At 42.3% G+C, this 25,873-nt stretch overlaps 4 pseudogenes across 1 annotated transcript in view; 1 reads left to right on the top strand and 3 right to left on the bottom strand.

Moving 5' to 3' along the window:
- Window positions 1-7,155: 7,155 nt before the first annotated feature.
- On the bottom strand, window positions 7,156-8,440 carry LOC143683405 (glyceraldehyde-3-phosphate dehydrogenase pseudogene; annotated as a pseudogene).
- Window positions 8,441-8,884: 444 nt separating this feature from the next.
- LOC143685127 (trafficking protein particle complex subunit 2-like) overlaps window positions 8,885-25,873 on the bottom strand; it is a 74,509-nt pseudogene continuing 57,520 nt past the window's right edge. The window contains exon 4 of the transcript XR_013176388.1: window positions 8,885-9,400. The product of XR_013176388.1 is annotated as a trafficking protein particle complex subunit 2-like (transcript). The remainder of the gene's footprint in view (window positions 9,401-25,873) is intronic.
- LOC143682906 (DET1 homolog pseudogene) lies at window positions 10,281-12,097 on the top strand (annotated as a pseudogene).
- Window positions 17,679-25,503, bottom strand: LOC143683404 (pre-mRNA-splicing regulator WTAP-like; annotated as a pseudogene).

The following is a 25,873-nucleotide window of genomic DNA, read 5'->3' as shown; positions in this document are numbered from 1 at the left end:
AAATGGTATCCAGCCCAGTAAGTATTAGTTCAATGAATGAACTGGTAAGTTTTTCCAAGGACTCTCCCAGCTGGGCTTCAGTGAATCGGCACCTCTTGGTTCTTTCTCTGATTATCCTTCTCAGCTCCTTCATGGACACATTTTCTCTTAACATCCCTACGTTTTGCTATTCCTCAGTCGTTTCTTCTTTGTTCAGTCCTCATCTCGTTCTATACCCTCTCTCTGAAGAATCTCATCTGTTTTTGTTTTAGCTCTGCCTGTGTGCTCAGGATTCCCAAGTTAGGTTTGCAGCCCTGACTTTTCCCCTGAAAATCAGACTCAGATATCCAACGTCTGCTGATCATTTGTCATTTGTCTCTCCCTGGGGTCCTGTTAGTGCCTCAAAATTAATACTTCCAACACTGATCCCTCATTGTTGCCCCTGGACTGCTCTCCTCCAGAACCCTCATTTGTTGGCACCCCCTCCCACCTGTCACCAAAGCTGGGCCTCCAGGGTCTCTGATGTGAGCCCTGCCTGGACTTAATCTGTCTTGTTGTATCTGGCCACGTGGAAAGGGTGTGCCTGCTTTGAAAACGTGCTTACACAAGGGATCACAAGTCTCCCTGGGAAAGGACTCATGCTAAAGGAAGAAGGCACGGCAGGCAGGACTGGCTGGGAATGGAGAGTCTAGGAAAACTCAGTAGTCGCCTTTGACTCTTCTTTCTCCCTTGTCTTCAGTCCTCAACTTCTGCCAACTTGACTCTTAAAGTGTTTTTGAAATCTGTCTCCTTGTGCTGGTCATTTGCCTGCTTGCCCTTTAATCCATTCCCTGTCTGTTTCATTTCCTGGCTGCCAAAGCAAATAAAAAAAAAAACATGGGTTGGCTTAAACAGCAGGACTTTATTGGCGCATGGCTTTCAGGGTCGGTGTCACCCAATTCAAGGCATTGCAAGGCAATGCCTTCCCACAGACCCCTGTGACATCCTGGGGCAGGCGGCCAGTAGTCCCCAGCCCCTGGCTTTCCCATCACAGGGCAATGCACGTGGTGGCCTCTTCTGGCTTCCGGGTTATGTTGATTTTCGGCTTCTGGCTGTTCCCCTCTGTGGCTTTGTCTCTTCCTCTGGGACCTTCCCTGTAAAATCTCCAGTAACAGGGTTAAGACCCACCCTAATTCAGCCGGGCCACACCTCAACTGAAGGGACCTCAAAAGGTCCTATTTACACAAGTGCACACCCACAGGAATGGATTAAGTTTAAGAACATATTTTTCTGAGGAGCATAGCTCCAAATCACCACAACCCCCGCCCCCTATTTTGCTCTGTGTTGTAGGGAAGTACACTGCCTTTGTCAAATGGCTGTGGGGGCGGGGAGGGGGGTTGGCCTCTCTCCCTCCCTGGCTGGGCCGCTGATGGGAACTCCCCTGTCAGCGCCTCCCTCCGCATCTCAGCAGGGGCCGGCCACCACTGCGTGGCCCACCTCTTCCCTTTGGCCTCCCAGCCCTGCAGGTGGGGTGGCTTCTTGCTTTCGTTAACCTTGTTACCTGCATTGGTTCACTGTCCTCTCTGGGGCTTTACATGAATTTTATCATTGAATAATCAATTTGCCCAATTAATTTCCCTCTCTTGAAAAGACCTACAGTAGTTTCTGTCTTTCTGATCAAACCCTAACTAACGTGGCCCTCTTCCACTTACTCCTAATTCAGACCCTGGTCACCCACACCCTGTACCCCAAACCTCCTTTCCTGCCATGGTGCCACCAGTCCTTTCCCCTTTAAATCTACCTTCTTCACACCTACCAGAGTGGTGGGTCTGGAATAATACAAATCTGATCTTGCTACCGCCATGCTTAAAGCCCTCCCAAGAGTCCGTGTGCATTCAGGAAAACTTCCAGACCTGCCCTGTCAGGTAAGGTAACCGCTGGCTGCATGTGGCCACTGAGCGCGTGAAATGGGGCCGCCGGGAACCGAGATGTGCAGCGAGGGCAGACTGTCACTGGATACTGAAGACCTAGCACACGCACACACGAAATTGTAAAATACATCAGTAATACCTTTTAATATGGATTACATGTTGAAACGATAAGATCCTGAATATATTGGGTGAGGTGAAATCTATTATTAAAATTAATTTTTCCTCTTTCTTGGTACTGTTTTTTTTTTATTTTTACACTTTGTGATGTAGTAACAAATACACAACTCTAAATTTCCCATTCCAGCCACATTCAAGTTATAGTTAAGTAGTATTAATTACAGCCACAATATTGTGATTTAATTTTTTTTTGGGGGGGGGACATGGTCTGGGAATCAAACCTGGGTTTCCTGCATGGAAGGCGAGCATTCTACCACTGAGCCACTGATGGGATTTAATTTTACCTGCTTCTTTTTACTATTTTTAAAAATGTGACTTGTTACAATCAAAAGATAAGAATGTGGCTCGCATTCTATTTATTTTGGATAGTGTGGCTGGAGACTACTTACAGACGGCAGGTAGGGCCCCATAATCTCACCCCTGCCTATCTGTCCACCCTCACGGCTTACACGCCCTACTTTGCCCTTTAGGCTCTAGTAAAATGCAGAGGCAGGGGTAGAGTTGTGCTGTGCCCCCTCCCCCCAGTCCCTTCTCCCCAGTCAGTGTCACACTCCAGCCGCTAGGGGACACCATCCTTCCCCACCCACAGCCTCACCCCACCCAGAGGAGCAAAGGAATACTGAGAAGCGTCCAAAACAGAGAGCGGGGGTGCTGGGTTAGAGGGAGAAACTTTCCAGAAGACATTAAATTTAACACTGGACAGTAAAAATTCTTGCTCCTTCCAAAGCATTTTTCTGAAACCTCTCATAACAGCCATGGGTTCTTCCTTTGGATTGTTGATGCTCTTGAATCATCCACTAAACTTGGGACTGGTGGGGTTTGGGAAGCTAGATTTTCCCTTTCATTCCCTCCATTTAAAGCGGGGGCTGCAAACTTAAGTGCCCAGGAGGTAGGAGGGATAAATGCGTAAATCAGTCTGAATATAAGCAAAGGAAAGAGCGAGGCGTGGTTAACTGTAGAGTACATGCCCTACTTAAGGCGTTCAAACACACTCTTAGGCCTTACAGACGGTCTCTGATGGAATTGTCGTGCCTTTGACAGTGGAGTTCCAGATCACCCTTAGCTTCTAAGAACCTCTGGAGCCTTACATCTGAGTCCATGCATGGCCCTGCTTGGCTCACCAGGATGACATACTACAACCTCATTCTTTAATGCCTATAAAGTATTTTTACCCAGAGTATGTCCTGTGACTGTGGTTCTAACATGGGAGTCTACAGTGGAAGTAGGACAAAAGCTAGGATTCAAGCTCTTAGACAACTTGACCCTAAAATGATCCAGAGGCACAGCTAATGCACCCTAGGCTGTATCTTGGCTCTGAAGATTTGTTCATGTGCCTCCTGTCTGGACCCTTTCCTCTGCCCCCTCTGTTAGCACCCCCTGTTCTTAAAGAATACATACTTTCAGGAATGCTTACCTGACCCCAGGAATAGTCGGCATTGAATTCTAATGTTGGATTTATCACATATTATTTTACTAATCCATTAATAAGTCTGTTTCCCTCATTGGACTGTGATCAGGCTAATAGTAACAACCACACTTTATTCATCTCTGAAACCAGTGCCTGGCCATAGCAGATTATAAGTTAATGTGAAATGAATAAATGAATGGATGGATGGTTGGATGGATAGATGGTGGATGCTTTTCTGAGGTTCCCCATGGTACCTGACAGAATGCCTTAAACGTATTTTTGGACAAATAATACCATTAGTTGGACTAAAAATTAGGCTTCCACGATATGCTTATTAAATTAAGCTACAAAACCAAAATAAAACCAGATTTTTGGTGTTGCTGCCAGGATTTTTAAATGTCAGGAATATCCCCAATTTAGATTAAGTTTGGGGCCAGTTTAGAGGTAGATCGAGGCAAATATGGAGGCACCCGATCGGTAGAGTGAGTAGCTGCAAGGGTTCCAGCAGGACAAACAGTTTATCAGCCAAGTACTCGCTCTCTCAGATGCCACATCTCTCAATTATCAATAAATTAATGACTATCATTCTCATTTTGAAGTTAATACTGGTGCACCTGAAGGTACAATGAATCAAGAAGTGGGAAACCTGAGTCACTGTTAGAGTCTGACAATTATTTGCCAGGTGTGATGGTTTGAAGGTTTTATGGATTACAACAAAATATGTTCTTAAAAATAATCCATTCCTGTGAGTGTGGGCCCATTGGTAGTAGGATCTTTCAATGAGTAGGATCTTAAGATGTGATCCTCCTCATTCAAAGTGGGTCTTAATCCTCTTACTGGAGACTTTTACAAGAGAATGAAATTCAGAAACAGAGAAAGACACAGAAGCTCAGAGAGAGAGAGCCACAGAAACAAAGAAAGCCAGGGAAACCAGAAGCTGAAAGCAACAAAACCTGGAAGATAAGAGAGACCAGCAGACATCTCCATGTGCCCTGCCATGTGACAGAGGGGTCCGGGATTGCTAGCAGCTGGTCTTCAAGGGGAAAGCATTGCCTAATGATGCCTTAATTTGAACATCTTCATGGCTTTAGAACTGTAAGCCTGTAACCCAATAAATCCCCATTGTTAAAAGCCAGCCCATTTGTGGGATATTGCACTGTGGCAGCCTAAACCACCAGGCATTCTTGACCAAGTCGCATATCTTCTCTAAATCTATTTTCTCATCTGAAAACTGAAAATAATAATACAAACTCTGCCAATTTCACCAGATTGTAGTGAGGATCAAATTGGATTAGGTGTGTCAAAAGCTTTCTAAACAATGAATTGTTATACAAATATTGGGCATTACAGTATTACATCTCATATTATTTCTTAATTCCTCATGGAATTTAGAAGGAAGTAGTGGAGTGAGATCATAATTTATTAGAAACATTTGCAAATTCACTTATGGCTCATCTCAAGCTACCTGTCCAAATAATTCTTTCACCCACATTAACCTTAAAACCTATTTTTATCAGGTGAAGTTTCAAAATACTTTAGTTAAACACAAATCTCTCTCTTCACAGAGCCCAAACTTTTGTCTTTGACATTTTGGCAGTCTCAATGAAATGCTCTGACATATGTGCTATAACTCTGTTTTGTTTTTGATAAAGAAGACCTTAGCCTGTTGTGACACTGAGGATGCAATAGAAAATACTTTTGCTGATACACAATCTTGTATGTGTGTGTGTGTGGGTGTAGACTGGTCATCACTTCATTGGGAACTGCATTTGTTTACTTCAAGTTAATAAATGCAGCATTGTCTTTTCTCACTGCCCTTATATTAGTTTACCCAAATTTTAAGACTGTTATTATATTGCAACATGTAGTTGGACAAATAAGTCACCCAACCCTCAACCCCAAGGATATCAGGTCCTAATCTCTGGAACCTTTAAATATTACCTTATATAAATAGAGTCTTGGCAGATGTTATTAAGTTAAGGGTTTTGAGGTGGAGAAGTTATCCTAGTATTGGGAATTGAATCACATCCCATGAAAGACGTGTTCAAGTCCTAATCCGCTGTCCTTTAGGTATGAACTCATTTGTAAATAGGCTATTCAGAGGTCCTATTAAGATAAGCCCAAACCAAATCAGGGTGGATCTTAATCCAAAACTGCTGGAGTCATTAGGAGAAGAAATTTGGACCTAGAAGTAGAATTCATGGGAGGAGACTAAAGGAGACACATGGCCATGTGACAGAGGCAGAGATTGAGTGCCAGCAAGCCACACCAAAACACTACAGATGTTGGAGAAAGCATGACCCTGCTGATACCTTAACTTTGGACTTCCAGCCTCCAAAACTGTGAGAAAATAAAGTACTCTTGTTTAAGCCAATAGTCTGGTATTTTCATAGCAGCCCAGGCAAGCTAAAATGATCCCTAATAATCACAGGTGTCCCTATAAGGGAGAGGCAGAGGGAAATTTGACAAGGAGATGAGGAGGTCACGTGACCACAGAGGCAGAGATTGGAGTGATGCAGCCACAATCATAGGATGCCACAGCCGCCAGAATCTGGAAGAAGCAAGGAACAGATTCTTTCCATGAGCCTTTGGAGGAAACATAGCCATAGCCCTGCTGACACCATGATTTGGGCCCCAGACCACTGATTTCAGACTTCTGGCCTCCAGATTGTAAGACAGTATAGTTGTGTTTTTCTCAACCACCAAGTTTGTTGTAATTTGTTAAGGCAGCAATTGGAAAGTAATGCAAATTGGTCATGTGATAGGGAAGAGAGATACTTTGTTATATGAACTGGCTCCAGAACAGTGACTCCCAGCTTGCTTTTCAAGTATGTAATAAAAAATGTGTTAATCAAGCTCTTCCAGGTGCTGGAACAGCACTAGGTGCAATAGGGAACATAAAAGGGAAAAGAGATACAGATCGTCTCCCATTAGAGCTTATAATCCAGTTGATAAGTCAAAACAAATAGATATAAAACATTTAGCACACAATTCAAGACAGTGGCTAAATTAAGGGATCAACTGCTCAGCACAAATTCCGATGAGGTGAACAAAATGAGCAAAGGCAAGGGCCAGGGTGAAGAGGAGAGTTAAAGGTGAGGATTCTGGCAATCCCCAGGGTGAAAGCTCCTGATGGGGGAAAGTGGGAATGAATTCAGGGGATAGGAAATGTTTATTCTTTTGCAAAAGGAAGCTCAGTCTGTGGATATTATCAGCTTGATATTAGAGGAAAAGGGAGCCATTGGCTATTTTGAAGGCCGAAGAGTGAAATGATTAACGTCGTGTTCAAGGAAGGCTCGCTTATTGTTTTTTTTCATACCATACAAGCAATTTTAAGAACCACTCCTAATCAGAACATTTCTGCATAAAGAAAATTGTGGTGCACTGATAAAAAGCAACCAGTTGTACCAAAATAGCTGATGGTTTTGGTTTTCATTTTTTGTTTTTGGCTTGCTTGTTTTGTTTGTTTGTTTGTTTTTGGTTTGGGCTGGGTATACTATATTGATGGTATATGGCAACGTGGGGCTCTCCCCTTCTTCAGGGGTCAGGATGGAAGCTGTGGAGGATGGACAGTTTTCACTATTGGGAGATCAAGTTAGGACTCAGACTCCCCAGAAGCTGATGGCCTCTCTCTTGCTCTCATGCTGTTGCTGGGCTGGTGGTCCAGCAGCTCTTCTCAGGTCAGCAGGTCAGATCCATAATGGACACATTGGGGTTGGACACACGGAAGGTTGTGTGAGTGAACTTCCCATTCAGGTCTGGAATGGACTCACTTACTGCCTTAGCAGCACTGGTGGATGCAGGGATGCTGTTAGGGCAGCCCCACGGCCGTCACACCACATTTTTCCAGAAGGGCCATCCACAGACTTCTGGGTGGCAGTGACGTGGGGAGGCGGCCATGAGTCCCTCCACAATGCCAAAGCATTCAGGGGGGCCAGGCAATTGGTGGTGTAGGAAGCATTGCTGGTGATCAGTTGTTCACACTCATCACAGTTTCCACCCATCACAAACTTGGGGGCATCAACCAAAGGGACAGAGATGATGACTCTTTGGGTGACACCCTTCCACCGAGCCCCATGGTCATGAAGACACCAGTGGACTCCACGATATTGAGCAGCAGCGTCACCCCACTTGATGTTGGTGGGGTCTCTCTCCTAGAAGATAGTAATGGGATCCTCATTGATGACAAGCTTCCTGTTCTCAACCTTGACAGTGCCTTTGAACTTGCCATGGGTGGACTCACACTGGAACATGTAGACCCTGTAGTTGAGGTTAATGAAGGGGTCATTATGACAGCAACCTGCCCTTTGCTGGAGTTTATAGCAGCTCTGGTGGCCAGGTGCCCAATATGGCCAAATCTGTTTATTCCAACCTTCACCATCCTGTCTCAGAGATGCGGCTGGCACTGCATGAAAAGACGCCACTGTCTATCAAGTGGGGAGGAGCTGCTCACTTATTGTTATTTTTTTTATAAGCATCTTTATTTAAGAAATCAAATAAATAAGGTAAAATATTATGGTCGCAATTTCACACGAGGATTTTAGAATTGCTTATTCAGGTTATTCAGAATGGAGCGAAATTTTTCAGATGCTTATGATTAGTGCAGAAAATATTTGGCTGCTCACTTTTCAGTGGGTATTTACTGTTTTACAGTAAGATCTCATACTTATTACAATACAAAAGAGACCACCCCTCCCTTTTATGGTGTGTAGCCTAAAAGGCTAAAAGTGCCAATGTAAATAGAATCCAACCTTTTGATTACAATTCTGAAATAGCCTTGTAACAACTAGTACAGATACAACAGATTCACTTTATCCTCACTTTACTGAGGAAAAGGAAATGAAATATATGACAAGCCACGCACTTTGGTGTGGCCCTCTGGCCTGGTCTCTTGTTGGGTCCCAGCCTCCTGCTTTACAAATGATGACCCAGGATTCTCAACTGACCTCAGAGTCACTATTCCCATTCTCTACCCGAGGCAGACATGTGACATTTAACACCACAAAACATACTTTTTCAGCGTCTGGGGCGGCACTATGCACGTCGCCTATTAACTTCATAATGGCACCCCTAAATGTATAAGTAAATCTACGTGTGTGTGCTGTCAATTTCATGTTGTGCTACAGAAGCTTTTAGTTTGAAATCTGTCTACCAAATCTTGATTATGACATTTGTTTTGCATTGTTAAATCCAGATAAAGCTATCTGAATAGGCTATCTTAATTTTCAACTTCTAAAATAAAAATATTTCAAGATTATTGATAAAGAGCTCATAAAAAACATTGTTCACAAGCAAACAGTGATTTATTGATAAATGACAAGAAAATGGATGTAGTATTTTTTAAAATATAAAAGGAATTTCATTAAGGTTAGATAAACTGAGACTACAACATATAAGTTTCCCAGGCTATTTAATCAAGTTACTTACAATGTACACATTCCTGAGTATACCCCATTGTATAAAGTGGCATGGTTTATTTCAGAATTTTTCGACCTTCGGCTTAATAGGTGTTGTTTTCCAAGAAATGGAACTTTCCGGTCATATGCACTTGATCGAATAGAATTGGGTTCATGAAATGGATTCACTGCAGTCTTTATATACAAATCATGGACATCAATCAAGAGGACATCCCATCTTCTTGCCTTACATCATGAAGCACAATAAATCTCAGATGTCCACAGTAACAAATGCTGAAACAGATTACTCATTGGATTCATCCACCGTTTTCAAGTACGTTGTTGGATAGCCGCAGGTTCTCATTACTGGGTGGAGGGTAGCCTGTGTGACGAGCTGGTTCACGTGATGATGATCGGCTTTGGATTTTGCCTTTCCAGCTGGCAAAAACTCCATTTCAAAAATTGGATCTTTATGATGGCCAACAATGACAAAATAGAAGCTTCCAGACATTGACGTCAATAAATGGCTCCTGCGGCAAAACACAAACAATGGACGTGCGGAGTCAGTTGCCCAGGAGAAGACCAGCACTCTGTTACTTGTTTTTAAAAGGCGCACTTTGTCCATTCTAGGTTGCTCGTTTGTCTCCTTTTTCTTAATACATGCAGAGTAGCATTATCTTTTAGAATAACAGTTTAAAAAAATTTTTTTTCCTGAGACATGTTTTGGACAGCTGTGATGCTGCTTGGTATAATTAGAAACACTCTGAGATGTCAGAAAACAAAAGATGCCATTCCCTTAGCTCAGTATTTCCAATTAGATGTAATTGATATATCCCTAGACCTAAAAGGAGAGCATTCTTCCTTTGGTATCCAAATTACAATGAGTCCCTAATCTTACGGATCACGGGAGGCCCATGTTCCTACTGGAGTCACCTCTGAAGTGGTATTTTGATTTGCTAAAGCTGCCAAAATGCAATATACCAGAAATGGGTTGGCTTTTACAATGGAGTCTTATTAGTTTACAAATTAACAGTTCTAAGGTCGTGAAAATGTACAAATTAAGGTATCAACAGGATGACACCTTCTCTGAAGAAAGGCTGCCAGCATCTGGGAATCCTCTGTCACCTGGGAAGGCACATGCCTGGCATCTGCTGGTCCTTCTCTTGGGGCTTTCATTGCTTTCAGCTTCTGGCCTCAGTGGCTTTCTCTCTCTTATATCCTCTCATAAATGACTCCAGTAAAAAAGGATTAAGGCCCACCTTGAATGGGCTGGGTCACCCTCAATTGAAATAACCTAACCAAAATGTCCCCCCCCCACAATATGTCTGCACCCACAGGAACAGATTAAAAGAAAATGAGGCGCTGCGGCCGTGGCTGCCGGGGTCCGGAGGCATGGTGGGGGCGGGGGGAGGCGCTCACTGAGCGGGCCCGGAGCCCCCTCGCCCCGGCCCTTTGAGCCCAGATCCGACAGGGATGTGATAATGGATCATCATGTTTCCACCATCAAACCTCGAAGAATCCAAAACCAAAATGTCATTCATCGCTTGGAACGCCGGCGGATCAGTTCAGGCAAGGCAGGTACCCATTGGCATCAGGTCCGAGTGTTCCACCAGAATGTCTTCCCCAACTTCACAGTCGTCAGTGTTGAGAAGCCTCCTTGTTTCTTATGTAAATTCTCACCTGATGGGCGCTACTTTATTGCTTTTTCTTCAGACCAGACCTCTCTCGACATCTATGAATACCAGGGCTGCCAGGCAGCGGAGGTCCTACTCCAGGGATATGAGGGGGAGATCCTGTCCAATGGCAATGACCAGCGGTCAGTCAACATCCGAGGCCGGCTCTTTGAATGCTTTTTTGTCTTGCTGCACATTGCCAACGTGGCGGCAAATGGTGAGCACCTGAACCGGGAGTGCAGCCTCTTCACTGACGATTGCCGCTGTGTCATTGTGGGCTCTGCTGCCTACCTCCCGGATGAGCCTCACCCTCCTTTCTATGAGGTCTATCGGAACAGTGAGTCAGTGACTCCCAACCCACGATCCCCTCTAGAGGACTATTCCCTCCATATCATTGACCTTCACACTGGCCGCTTATGTGATACTCGTACTTTCAAGTGTGACAAAGTGGTTCTGTCACACAACCAAGGGCTGTACTTGTACAAGAACATCCTGGCCATCTTGTCAGTGCAGCAGCAGACCATCCACGTGTTCCAGGTGACTCCCGAAGGCACTTTCATCGATGTGCGGACTATTGGCCGCTTTTGCTATGAGGATGACCTGCTGACTGTGTCAGCAGTTTTCCCTGAGGTACAGCGGGACAGTCAGACAGGCATGGCCAATCCCTTTAGGGATCCTTTTATCAATTCCCTGAAACATCGGCTGCTGGTATACTTGTGGCGTCGGGCAGAGCAGGATGGTAGCGCAATGGCCAAGAGGCGTTTCCTCCAGTATTTTGACCAACTGCGTCAGCTGCGAATGTGGAAAATGCAGCTTTTGGATGAAAACCATCTGTTTATCAAGTATACGAGTGAGGATGTAGTGACACTGCGGGTCACAGACCCATCACAGGCTTCTTTTTTTGTGGTATACAATATGGTGACAACAGAGGTAATTGCTGTGTTTGAGAATACGTCAGATGAGCTTTTGGAACTCTTTGAGAACTTTTGTGACCTCTTCCATAATGCTACCCTGCACAGTGAAGTCCAGTTTCCCTGCTCAGCTTCCAGTAACAATTTTGCAAGGCAGATCCAATGCCGGTTCAAAGACACTATTATAAATGCCAAATATGGAGGGCACACGGAGGCAGCACGCCAGCTACTGGGCCAGCTCCCCATCAGTGCCCAGTCGTACAGTGGCTGTCCCTACCTTGATTTATCTCTCTTCAGCTATTATGACAAGTGGGTGTCAGTCATAGAGCGGCCCAAGACTTGTGGAGATCACCCTATCAGGTTCTATGCCCGGGACTCTGCACTGCTGAAGTTTGAGATCCAGGCAGGCCTACCGGGCCACCCCATCAGCCACACAGTACGATGCCTTGTTGCCTTCACCTTTCACCCTTTCGAGCCTTTTGCCATTTCTGTGCAGAGGACTAACGCTGAGTATGTTGTCAACTTCCATATGCGACACTGCTGCACATAGTGCCTCACCAAAGCCAGCTTCTTTGGTCTTCCAAGACTTCCATGACTTCCAAGCAAAGTCTCTGACTACCAGCCATGCTCCCTTGGTTCCCAGCTGGCATATCGTGAATGAGAGAGCTGGAGGAGAGGATTGAGGTGCCTCAGTCTAACTGAATTATTTTATTGCTACAATTCAATTGCTGATTGATTTAAAGTCCTCTTGTCTTTTCCCTGTGGGAATGCCCAGTATTAATTAAGTCCAGTTAATTTTTGTTTTATTTTGCATTTTATTGCTGTGAAGATGATAGCATTAGAACTGTACCCCCTTCATGACACTGCTTTGACATTGTGGTTTGCAGCCCGAAACAGGTAAATCTTGTTTCCTTATGAAAGTAAGGGCTATCTAATAAGAAACAAATAAATAAAGCCTTCATATTTTCTTAAATAAAAAAAAAAAGAAAAGAAAATGACCTTTCCTGGGGTACATAACAGCTCCAAACCACCACAGGTGGTTTTGGGCATCCTGGAGGAAGGTGTGCAATCTGTAGAATGACAGCTTTCTGGAGCTTCAAGAATCTTCCAATCCAAGCTGCATCTGGCTGCTCTGGGCTGCATTTGTCATCTCCATTCCTGTTGTTCTGAGCAGGAACCCTGGATGCTCCCTTTAGCGCTGACAGCACTGTATAGACCAGATCTGGTGGGGATAAATAGCTGTCATATAGAGTGACATGCTGGGCGAGCCACGGTGGCTCAGCAGCAGAGTTCTCACCTGTCAGGCCGAAGACCCGGGTTCGAGTCCCAGTGCCTGCCCAAGCAAAAAAAAAAGTGACATGCACCCCAGCTAGAAGGGTGCTCCTAGGGCCATGCACCAGATCTGGCCTCAGAGAAAGGGATTGAGCCAGTTTGAAACTATTATGCACCCCAGAAAAAAAATCATGTTTTAATCCTGATTCAATCTTGTGAGGCCAGACCTATTGTTTAGGGTGGAAACTTTGATTAGATTGTTTCTATGGTGATATAATACACTCAGTTGTGGGTGTGACCTTTTGATTAGACAGAGCTGTGATTCTGCCCATTCAAGGCGGGTTTTGATTAGTTTACTGGAGTCCTTTAAAAGGGGAAACATTTTGGAGAGAGCCGACAAAGCTGACAGATCCAACACAAGACCCAGACCCAGACATCTGGCTATAAAGATAGAAAACGCCCCCGGGAAAGCTGTGTGAAACCAGAAGACAAAGAACTAGCTAATGCCAGCCACATGCCTTCCCAGCTGACAGAGGTGTTCCTGACCCATCAGCCTTTCTTGAGTCAAGGTATCTTTCCCTGGGTCCTTAGTTTGGACATTTTTATAGCCTTAGAACTGTAAACTTATAATCTAATAAATTCCTTTTTAAAAGCCATTCTACTTCTGGCTTATTGCATTCTGGCAGCTTTATCAAACCAGTACAGGGATATTAGAGGAAACTACCATTACACTTCCACTTGGAGGGGCCAGGTCAATCCCCACCCGAGAGCAGACATCTCCCATTGGAGTCCCATCTCAGGAAAAGAAGTTCTTTCCCTCCTGGAACAACTCATCCCCACACCAGGATGACTGAAAGTGGGGACATCTATTTCTTTGGGGAACACTCCACCCCGCACACTTGGTTAGGCTTCCCCCTTGACCCAGACAAGGCACGTGAATGGTTGGTTATGTTTTCACAGACTTAAATAGCAGCTTGCGTGGGACACCAGTTGTCCAACCTCCACTGCCCTGGCCTCTGCCCTGTCCATTCCTTCTCATGGTCTTCATCAGATTTCAGCTTAAGATGAAGGGAAGGCCAGGCTGCTTCTCCCTCCTGCCATAGCTCATGTCCCACAGTCTTCCATAGGTACGTTTTTGGATGTTAGGACACATAAACAACTCCAAGAAGCAACGAGAATATGAAGGAGGGTCCAATTTAAATCCATAATTTCCTGCTTCCCTTCCCTTCTTTAACTAGGTAAGGGCAAAGTGTCATGAAATGTACATTTGTTCTTTATTACTATGCAGAACATTCTACATCTCAATTTGCAATATCCTTAGTTTAACTTTGATTTTACATCTTCCCAAAACAGCATATGAATTTTTGCTCCAGTTTTGTAAAACATAAACGGCCCATTCTACTGATTTTTTTAAATGAAAAGAACTGTGTAATAGAAACAGAAAACTCTTAGCAGCTTCATTTAATGTTCTTTTAGTTTTCAAAAATAAATTAGTATCTTGTCTCCACCATACTCTATCGCACACTTATTGAACCCCAAATGTGATTCAATAGATATTCATTCATTCACCCTATATATATATATTTTTAAACTTTTTTATTGTATACTGTAACATATATACAGAGCAAATAAATAAAAGAGCAATAGTTTTCAAAGCACTCTTCAACAAGTGGTTACAGGACAGATTCCAGAGTTTGTCATGGGCCACCATATGACCCCCTCATATTTTTCCTTCTAGCTGCTCCAGAATATTGGAGGCTAGAGGGCTTAAATACTTTTTCATCATCACAATCAACTTTTTTCCTTCTGTTCTTGTGAATAATAACATATATACAAAAGCACAGCACTACAATTAGTTATAGAACATATTTCAAACTTTGACATGGGTTACAAATTCACAATTTTAGGTTGTTACTTCTAGCTGCTCTAAAATACTGGAGACTAAATAGATATCAATTTAATGATTCAGCATTCATATCACTTGTTAAGTTCTATCTTCTATGTATAATTCCACCATCACCTTTGGTCTTTCCATACCTCTCTTTGGGGTTGTTTGATTTATGGCAGTTCTAAATTTTTGATACTGGAAGGGTTTGTTACTAATATGGGGTAGGGAGATGGAACTATCAGATGTTCTGGAGAGGCTGGGCTAGGTTTCAGGACGTATCTGGACCAAGGACTCATCTGGAAGTTGAAGTTTTCTGGAAAGTTACTCTAGGGCACGGAAACCTTGTGGAATCTTATATATTGCTCTAGGTGTTCTTTAGGATTGGCTGGAATGGTCCTGGTTGGCAGCGGGTTGGCAGGCTATGATAGGTTGCAAGGTCTAACTGAAGCTTGTGTAAGAGCAACCTCCAGAGTAGCCTCTTGACTCTGTTTGAACTCTCTCTGCCACTGACACTTTATTAATTACACTTCTTTCCCCCTTTTTGGTCAGGATGGAATTGTTGATCCCACGGTGCCGGGTGTGGATTCATCCCTGGGAGTCATTTCCCACCTTGCCAGGGAGACTTTCACCCCTGGATGTCATGTCCCATGTAGGGGGGAGGGCATGATTTCACTTGCAGAGTTGGGCTTAGAGAGACTGAGGCCACATCTGAGCAACAAACAGAGGTCCTCCAGAAGTAAGTATGCCTATAGGTAGTCTAAGCTTCTCCGCTACCTACATAAGCTTCGCAAGAATAAGCCTCATGATCGAGGGCATGGCCTATTGATTTGGGTGTCTCTAAAGTTTGACACAGTATCAGGAGATTCCCTGATGGTAAGGTTCAATAGTTCCATGTTCTTTCTCCCCTCTCTCAGGGGCCTTTACCAATACTTTTTGATTATCTGCTTAATATACTCAAGGATGTTTCCAGGCATTATAATAATCTATATAGGATTAAAGGACCTCTTTCTTATTCTGTGCTTCCTGTGTTTCAATTGTTCAAATGCGCTATGTGATAGGTTGAATTAGATTATGCATTACAGAAAATTTCAGTTCCAGATCAAATAAACCTTTCTTCCATTGGTCTCAAAGAGTATGTGTGGTTCTGAGATATAGACACTGTCTTCCTTACTTCTGTTCTGAATTACTTTAACCCCAACCTGTACGGCTTTCTTCTTATCTCTAAATATCAGGTTATATATATAAAACAGCCTCTCAAAATCCAGAAATAATGATCACTACTCTGCACTTAATGTGTCTGCTCTAAAAGCTTAAACTCTAGGCCCCTGTTTTCTTATAAGCATTTCCTAAAGGTGACCATACCATTGTTGTTTCATCCTGTATATATTTTTAAATGCTTACAGAATGCCAGGCACTGCTGTAGGTGCTGGAGATAAAACAATAAACAACACAAAATCCTTGTTCTCAGGGCATCTGGTGTTTGCATTCCACTGGGGAGGAAGCAGTCAATAAACAAATAAAACTAAAATGAATCAAATGATACTCACTAAGATGGAAAAAAAAGTAAAAGGACAGAGTGATAGCAGGGAGGATGTTTTCTAAAGGGGTAGAAAGGGAAGATTTTTCTGATAAGGATATATTTGAAAGCAATCCTGAATCAAGGGAAGGGGTAAGACAGAGACTGCTAACTACTCTCCAGTATCCTTTCTCCTTTCATTGCCTTTAGCAATAGAACCTCAGAGCTTTTGCTAAGGAAATGGATGCCAGTTACCTTGCCTAGCCTTCCTTGCAGCTAGGTGTGCCATGTGACTAAGTTTATGCCAAATGAATGCGAGCAGAAATGATGTGTGCAACTTCTGGGTCAACTCCATGAAGGCACTTGCCTGTTTCCTGCTAGCTGGGAAATAGTAATGACTGGAGCCATTTTGGAAATATACTGAGGATGGCAGAACGGCCCTCCCATCCCACACTTTTATATGAGAGAAAAATTAAATTCTATTCTTAATTAAGCCACCTCATTTTGTTAGAACAGCTTAGCCTGTAGATTAACTCATTCAGAAAATGAGTTACCTGTATATCTGGGGTCACTGTGTTCCAGGTAGAGGGAACAGCATCTGCTAAGGCTATAAGGTAGGAGCTTACTTGGAATGTTCGAGGAACAGCCAGGAGGCCATTGAGGTTGGAGTGGAGTAGTAGGGGATGAGAAAGCATCAGTGGACAGACATATAAGGCCTTGGAAACTTTTTTAAGGTTTGGCATTTTATTCTTGTGAACCATGAACTCTTATAGGTGACATCACATGACTTGTGCCTTTAAAGGATCATTCTGGGTGTTGTATTGAGAGACAAGTACAGACAATAGTACAGAGAGACAAGAGTAAGGAAGCGGGCGGTTAATTGGAAGTGCAGTCCAATAGGCCAGGTAAGAGATGGGAGTGGCTTGGACTGGTATGGTCATGGTAGAGCTCATGGGGGGTGAGTCTGAGTGTATTTCTAAAGGCGAGATGCTAGGATGTGCTGATGAATTGTAGTGAGAGTAAGCAAAAAGGAAGGATGATGAGTATAGAAGGGAGAGGTCGGAGGTGGGACTTACATTTTCTTTGCTCCCAAGCTTCACCTGACTACCTTCTCTTTGCATAATTGTAATTGGTTTGATATCAGCCTCCACCAGTCAGACGCTACAGAATAAACTCAGCTGTCTCCTCTATTTGATCTTCTGCCATGTCTTCACATCTTTGTTGTGAGCATTACTTTGCCCATTTGCCCTTTTGGGGAGATGTTAGTGTCAGCAGATGATAGTGAGCTCCAAGTGACATACCTTAATTATTTCTCCCAAAGCACTCAGGGAAACAGAACATGAGAACCGGGATATGGAATCAATGTTGAAGAAATGCACTGTGATTCGAGAAAGGGTGATAGGTTGAAAGACTGATCAAGGTCAGGCAGGGGAGAATCCAAGTCTGGGACTGTGAGAAAGTGAAATAGAGGCGGGAGGGGCAGGACGAGCAGAGGGTAGAAAGTATCAGTGACTGAAAAGTGAATGGGGTGGGGGGAAGGGTGGGTGTTCACACTGGGGAAGAGCAAACAGAAGGACTGACCTGGTTTCACAATCATTCTTTTTAAAAAAAAATGTGTTATTGAAGTTGCAAGTTTATAGAACAATCATGTATAAAGTACTGGATTCTCATACTCCACCTCATTACCAATACCTTGCGTTGGTGTGGAATATTTGTTTCAATTGATAATAGCACAATTTTATAATTGTACTGTTAAAGTCCATGATTTAACTTAGGATTCACTGCTTGGTATTGTAGTTTCATGGATTATTTTAAAAAAATTTTTTCTGTTACCATTTATGCAATCTAATATTCCCCCTTTTAATCATGTTTAGATGTCTATCTCAGTGCTGTTGTTAATCGTGTTGTGCTACAATCACCACCAACCATTACCAAAATGTTTTCATCATTCCAAATAGGAACCCTGTGCATTTTAGGCCTTAACTTCCCATTCTCTATCCCCACCCTGTCCCCTGGTGTTCTAGTTTGCTAGCTGCCAGAATGATATACCAGAAATAAAATGGCTTTTGTAAGAGTGAATTTATTAAGTTCCAAGTATACAATTCTTGGCTGTGAAAATGTCCAAATTAAGGCAAGTCTATAGAAATGTCCAAATTAAGGTACCAACAAGAAGTTACCTTCACTCAAGAAAGGCCAATGAAGTTCAGGGTTTCTCTCTCAATGGGAAAATCACATGGTGACCTCTGCTAGCTTTCTCTCCAGGTTTCTTGTTTCATGAAGCTCCTCCAGGGGCTATTTCCTTCTTCATCTCCAAAGGTCTCTGGCAGCTGGGACTTTGTGGTTCTCATGGCTCTCTCCTCTCTTGTGGCTCTGCTCTCTCCAAAATGTTTCCTCCTTTTAAGGATTCCAGTAAACTAATCAAGACCCAACTGGAATGGGTGGAGTCATATCTCCCTCTAATCTGAGGTTAATACCCACATTTGGGTGAGTCACACCTCCATGGAGATAAACTAATCAAAAGATTCCAACTACATTATTGAATAGGGAGTAAAAGAAATGGTTGCTCCCACAAGATTGGATCAGGATTAAAACCTGGCTTTTCTAGGGTACATAATCCTTTCAAACCAGCACCTGGTAGGCTAGATTCTGGATACTGACTTTATGAGTTTGCTTATTCTAGCTCAAATCAGTGAGATCATACAATATTTTTCCCTTTGTGTCTGGTTTATTTGACTCAGCAGGTTCATATATATTGTCATATGTATCAGGACTTCATCACTTTTTACAACTGAGTAATATTCTATTGTATGTATATGCCACATTTTGTTTCTTCCTTCATCAGTTGATGGACACTTGGGTTGCTTCCTTCTTTTGGCAGTTATGAATAATGCCATTATGAACATTGGGGTGCAAATATCTGTTTGAGTCCCTGCTTTCGATTCTTCTGGATGTATACCTGTTAGTGGGATTGTGGGGCCATATGATAGTTCTATATTTATCTCTCTAAAGAACCACCAAACTGTCTTCAGTTGTTGCTGAAGAACTAGAATGGTGTTGTGCATACCTTCTACTCCTTTGTAGTAGGATGATGAAGTCATTGAGTTTTTCCTTTTTTTTTTGCATGGACAGGCACTGGGAATCGAACCCGGGTCTCCAGCATGACAGGCAAGAACTCCGCCTGCTGAGCCACTGTGGCCCCTCACATATTTCTTCTGCAAACCAACTCTGCTTCATGTTATGTGATACGTCCTCGAGGCAGCTGCTTTCCAAGCTCTTGATTCTCTTGGATAAACATTTAACACATCACCATTAACTTTTTGTCTGTTTGAAATTTATTTGAATGGCTAAGAGATCATTTACATCACCCTTGAAAAAAACTGCACTTAAACGTTGGGACGATCTGGAACATTTGTCTTCCACTCATCTTAGCCTCCGTTATTGCCAAGGGAGAATTTGAATTGGTGACTTACAGAATGATCTAATGAAAGAATTCACCTTCAGGAGCGGATGAAAGCATGAAGAAAATAATGCCTCATTTATCTACAGAATCAAATGAATTTATTACAAATGATCACTATTTCAATTCATAAAATGTCTTGCCTATTAGGCCAACCCACAGTTCTAACACATCATTTCCCCCTATCTTTCGGAAGGCACTCTGTGAATCTGTTTCACATTAATTTCTACTGCATTACCTTGAGAAAAGTGTCAAGAAGCAACAAGTATCAAATAATCTTTCCTTTATGATACCAGCTGGAAAAAAGAGTAGATCTTTTTTAAAAATGCAACACAGAGAGCCCTTTCCTTTCACTTTGAAGAGCACAAAACTAGTGTCCTCAAAATCAGCAGGCTCTCTCCCCCGCCCCAAATTAAAATGTTACATACAGTGAAAGCATCATGGTATTTCTTGAAATTTTTAGAAACAACAATTTCAAGGCACATTTAATTTATTATCAATAATGGAATATAAAAGGCCCAAATACAAGGAAAGAACACATTCCCCCACTAACACCAACCACAATGCTCCTTCAGCATGTGCCTGTTGTGTGAATGGGGTTTTAATACATTTCACTACTGAAAAAAAATAGTGAGTCTCATCAGTCAATATCCTGTACAGTCTAGTGGTGAAAGGAATATTGAACAGTTTAAACTTTGAACAGTTTAAACCTGCGGTTTGATACCATAACCTCATGTTTGTAGAGTCCTCGGTGAAATTATCTGGAATATTAGGAACCATTCAAAGAACAAACCAGTGGTTTAAAAGCACATTGATCTAAGACATAATCAAGTAATATAGAGCCCTAGTAATATAGAACTAGATGGTTAGATGTATGAACTGCTTGTATGGGCATCTATTATTTGATTACTCATGACTATTAAAAATTGATTCTTAGCAGATAAAACCCTTTAAAGGCAAAATTCATCTGAGTTTTGACCCCAGAAGCAGGATGTCCAGAATCTTACTGTAAAACCGATACTCAGCGTCTCTAAACCACTGTGCTCCAGGTTGAGAGCAGTGCAGATTCCATTTTTAAATTTTACTGGAATTGTACATGTGTTAGTAATTAGGGTCAGGCGTCAACTTGGCCAGGTGATGGTGCCCAGTTTTTCAATCATTGGCATGTGAAATTTATCTATGGCTGATTACATCTGTGGAGGGCTAAAGGGAATGCCTTCTGCAATGAGTGACATTTAATTTAATTAGCTGGAGGCTTAAAAGAGAGAGGTCAGAAAGGAGCTCAGCAGCTCAGACCCAGACATTTGGAGATGCAGAAAGGAATCACCCCAGGGAAAGCCATTTGAACCCAGAAGCTGGGAGAGAAGCCGCGCAGTCATGGCCATGGACCTTGCCATTGACAGAGAAAGCCAGAGGAAAGCCAGCTGCCTTTCCTCCAAGGAACTGTAAATTTGTAACCAAATAAATCCCCTTTAAAAAGCCAGTCATGGGCGGGCCGCGGTGGCTCAGCGGGCAAAGTGCTTGCCTGCCATGCCGGAGGACCTCGGTTCGATTCCCGGCCCCAGCCCATGTAAAAAACAAGCAAACAAACAAAATACAATAAAACAAGAAAATGTTTAAAGATGTTTCCCTTTCTTCCTTCCTTCCATCCTTCCTTCCTTCTCTCTGTCTTTCCTTCCCTTCCTCCCTCTCTCTTTAAAAAAAAAAAAAAAAAAAAAAAAAAAAGCCAGTCAATTTCTGGTGCATTGTATTAGTAAACTAATGACAGTATTAGCAAACTTAAAACAGATTTTGGTACCAGAGGGGTGGGGTGCTGCTGCATTTGCAAATAGCACACATGTTGGAATGGCTTTTTAAATGGATCAGGAGAGGATTCTGGAAGTATTGTGGGGAGCTTCATAGAGAAAGCCTAGATTGCTTTGAAGAGACTGTTGGTAGAAATATGGATTCTGAAGATACTTCCATTGAAGATTGGAGGGAAGGTGACCTTTGTTTTGAAGTGATAGAAAGCTTTGCAAAATTGAGTCTTGGTGAAGATGGAAGGGAGAATTGCATGTGACAATCTGGGATACTTGGCTGGATGCATTTCCAAAGTGAATGTAGAGGATGGGGCCTGGTTTCTCCTTGCAGCTTATAGTAAAATGCAGTGAGAGAGATAAGCTAAGAATGGAACTTCTGGGTAAAAAGAAACCAGAAATTAATGGTCTGGAAAATTCTGGCCTTCCAGAAAGAGAGACCACAGAGAATAATGCCCAATATGAGGATTTAACCAAACATGGAACCAGTCATTATAGGACAAGCCAGGATTGGAGATGGAGTTATCCAGAAAGGATTTGTGGAAAGTCCCATTATCTGATGGCTTCGATTCCTGTATGCTACTTGCCAAGTCACCAGATTTTTTTAGAGGGCTGTATAAATGGAAACACTGCCGGTCCGGACTGGACGGGACAGAAAATGGACAGACAGAAGGAAGAATAACCTCAGATGTAGAACCATGGAAGCTAAGGTCTGAAGCCAAGAAAACCTGGGTTTGGAGAGTGGATCCCCCTGTTTGGGTGGGTAATTTTGCCCCAGAGGCAGAGGGTGGGCCTTCCTCCTCAATATTCAGGAAGAAGTCTGCTGCCCCAGGCCTTGGAGAGGGTGGAGCACATGCCCTGGGGACCGTGAGGAGCCTGGCTGTCACCTCATTGCTCTGAAGGTGTTGAGCGTGTGCCCTGCAGATGGCAGAGAATCTCAGTGCTCCCAAGATGCTTGAGAAGGGTGGGGCTGAAAAAAAAAGGTGGTCTCCTCAGTGTTCCCCATTGTTGCAACCCTCATCCCAGTGTTTGGAGAGAACTGGGCCACTGAGTAGGCCACTGGGAAGGGTGGGACTGCTGCTTTCTAAAGCCCCAGGGATGAATGACTCTCAGATTTTGAAACCTAATGGAGTTTGCCCTGAAGGTTTTCAGAACTGTTTAGGTCCAGTGACTCCTGTGTTTCTTCCAATTTCGCCCTATGGCAATGGGATCCTTTATTATATGACTGTTTTCTCTTCATATATTGGAAGCAGACAACTTTCTCTAAGTCCACAAGTCCACAGACAGGAGAATTTAGGCTTAAGACAGACCATGCCTTTCACTGACTTTGATGAGATTATGTACTGCTTTTGAGCTGTATTTGTTCTTGTATTGTTACTGAACTAACTTAAGGTTTCTGTGATATTGTGATGAAATGAATGTATTTTGTATATGAAAAGATTCAGTGCATTGTATGCAGGACAGATGATCATTGTTAGGCAAAAAACATATGTCTGTTGTTTTCTATTTAGAAATTAAGTATGGCTTAAGGTGATGTGTATAGTTGCCTAGTTAACAAGGGGTGTACTCTAATAGTTAGGTTCTGGTGTCCATTTCTGGTGTACGCATTCCCGCAGCATTAGCAAATTAAAACAACATGTTTGATTCATGATTTAAAATCTCTAGGTTTTCATTCCTCCAAACCGTCTGAAGACACAGTGTGCCACAGACTTAAGACTTGTTTCTGTCTCTCTGTTTTTTTCAAACAAACATTTCTCAAGTGTCTACATGTCTTAGAAGGGGAATTTTTGGAGGTGGTCACTTCTTCAGAGTAGTCCAACACCGTCAGACCTCTAAAGCAAAGGGAGAGGAAAGAGAAAAAAGCTGAAACACAAGATTCATCTGGTACGTTTACATTAATCATTACAAGCTGGGCAGTATAAGAATGCGGCTTTTTTTTTTTTTTTGGCTCAAAAAGTTTGAATATCAATGTGGAAAGGAGTATTTGGCTGTCCCACCATAGCTTTCTAGCAGTGGGACTGTCAGAAAAGTTTTGACCGGGGAGTATGATTTGATTACCTACTAGGTTTAACTTCCAAGTACTCAGTTCCTTTTGGGCTTGTTCCAGTTTGTCTTCAGTCTGTTTCTGTTCCCCTTTCATATTTAGGAAAAACAAGTTGATCACTGGGTCTACAATTGTTGATCTCAGTTGGACTATACTGGATTATATGCATCTTTTGTTTCCTGGTTGCTAATCTCATTACAAGGATGTTTTACCTGCATGCAGACTCTTGCTGTTACTCCTTTAGTTTTTCTTCTGATTTCCTTATACCAGTTCTATACTTTGAGTTAGGATCTGTGTACTTGCCCTCCAAAGCTTGTACATATGCTTCATATTGTTTCTGTCTTAGAGTTAACTCATCTTACACCCTAACTTGAAGTCTGTTTCACTCAGCCAAAACTTCCTGGGAAGAAGTTCTTTGCTGGTCACCTTGAATTCTCTCCAGGCTGCCATGCTGGTGCCATCAGGACACAAAGCCAAGTCTGTGCTCCAAGCACACAGCCCACTTGGCCTAGCTTGCTGCCCCCGACCATTCTCCTCCTCTCACTGCACCCATAGCTCTCCCCTTTTATTTGCAGGTCTCACTGCCACAGAATCCTGGGTTTTCTCTGTTGGAAGAGTTTTGATGACTAATTCAACCTCTTTACTAGTAATTGGTTTGCTGAGATCTTCTATTTCTTCAGCCAATGTAGGTAGTTCTTGTACTTCTAAAAATTTGTCCATTTTATCTAGGTTATCTAATTTTTTTGGCATTCAGTTGCTCATAGTATCTTTATATATCATCAGGGGCAGTATAATGTCTCCCTTTTCATTTCTGATTTTCAATATTTGTATCACTCTTTTCTTTTTTCTTTGTCTTTTCTCTTTGTCAGTCTAGCTAAAGGTTTGTCAATTTTATTAATCTTTTCAAAGAACCAACTTTTGGTTTTGTTGAATTTCTTTATTGTTCTTTTGCTTTCTATTTCATTTACCTTCATTCTATTCTTTATTTCCTTCCTTTCCCTCACTTAAGATTTAGTTTGCTTTTCTTCTTCTAGTTCTTTTTGTTTTCAAGGTTACGTATTTGATTTGAAGCCTTTCTTTTTTTTAATGTTATACGTTTTTCTCTCAGCACTGCCTTTGCACCACTCCATAAGTTTTCTTATGTTATATTTTTATTTTAATTTGCCTCAGGATACTTCCTAATTTCACTTCTGATTTCCTCTTTAACCCATTGGTTGTGTAAGAGTATGTTGTTTAATTTCCACATATTTGTGAATTTTCTGTTTCTCCCTGTCATTGATTTCTGGCTTCATTTTGTTGTGGTTAGAGAATGCACATTGTATGCTTGCAATATATTTTTTTAATTTATCAGGACTTGTTTGGTGTCCAACATGTGGTCTATGCTGGAGAAGGAATGTGGGCACTTGAGAAGAATGTGCATTCTGTTTTCGTTGGTTACAGTGTTCTATCCATGTTGTTAGCTCTATTTGGTTTATTGCATCATTTAAGTCCTGTACTTCCTTATTGATATTCTGACGAGATGTTCTATCCATTATTGGAGTAGTATGTTAAAGTCTCCTATTATTAATGTAGAACTGTCAGTTTCTTCCTTCAAATCTGTCGGTAATTGCCTCATATATTTTAGGCCTCTGCATCTATATTTATAATTGTTACATCTTCCTTTATCACTACATAATGGCCATCTTTGTCCCTCGTAATTCTTTTGACTTAAAGTCTATTTGATCTGGTTTTAGGGTAGTTGCCCCTGCTCTCTTTTGGTTACTACTTGCATGTTATATATTTTTTCCATCCTTTCACCCTTATCCTACTTGTATCTTTGACTTTAAGATGAGTCTTTTGGAGACAGCATATAGTTGGGCCATGCTTTTTCATCTACTCTGCCAATCTCTGCCTTTTGACTGGAGAGTTTAATCCATTTACGTTTAAAGTCACTGCTGATAATACAAGACTTTATTCTGCCATTTTGCTTTTTAGCCTTTGTAAATCTTATACCTTTTTTGTCCCTCACTTCTGTAAATGCCTACTTTTATACTTATTTGCTATTTTGTGTTATAACATATTGACTGCCTTCTCACTTTTGTCTGGATATATTTTTCATCTATTTTCCTTGTGGTTACCAAGGGGTTAAAATTTAGCACTTGATAGCATAATCAATATATGACAGGGTATATTTTTCTTCATATTTATCCTGTTTGGTATTCTCTGAGCTTCTTGGATATGCATATTCATGACCTTTGCTATGTTTGGGAGTTCTCTGTCATTTCTTTGAGTATTCCTGCTGCCCATTCTCTCTTTCTTCACTTTCTGAGACTCCCATACTGTATATTTTGGAGCACGGGATGGTGTCCTATAGCTGTCTTAAGCTTTTCTCAAGTCAGACTTCCCCAGCCAAAACAGGGCCAGAGACCCACAAAGGGGACACTGACCATCTCCAAAGTGCTCTGGG

Source organism: Tamandua tetradactyla, chromosome 5 (assembly GCF_023851605.1).
Source record: "Tamandua tetradactyla isolate mTamTet1 chromosome 5, mTamTet1.pri, whole genome shotgun sequence".
Lineage (NCBI taxonomy): Eukaryota > Metazoa > Chordata > Mammalia > Pilosa > Myrmecophagidae > Tamandua > Tamandua tetradactyla.
The sequence above is the reverse complement of the archived record's forward strand: the minus strand, read 5'-3'. Positions and strand labels throughout refer to the sequence as shown.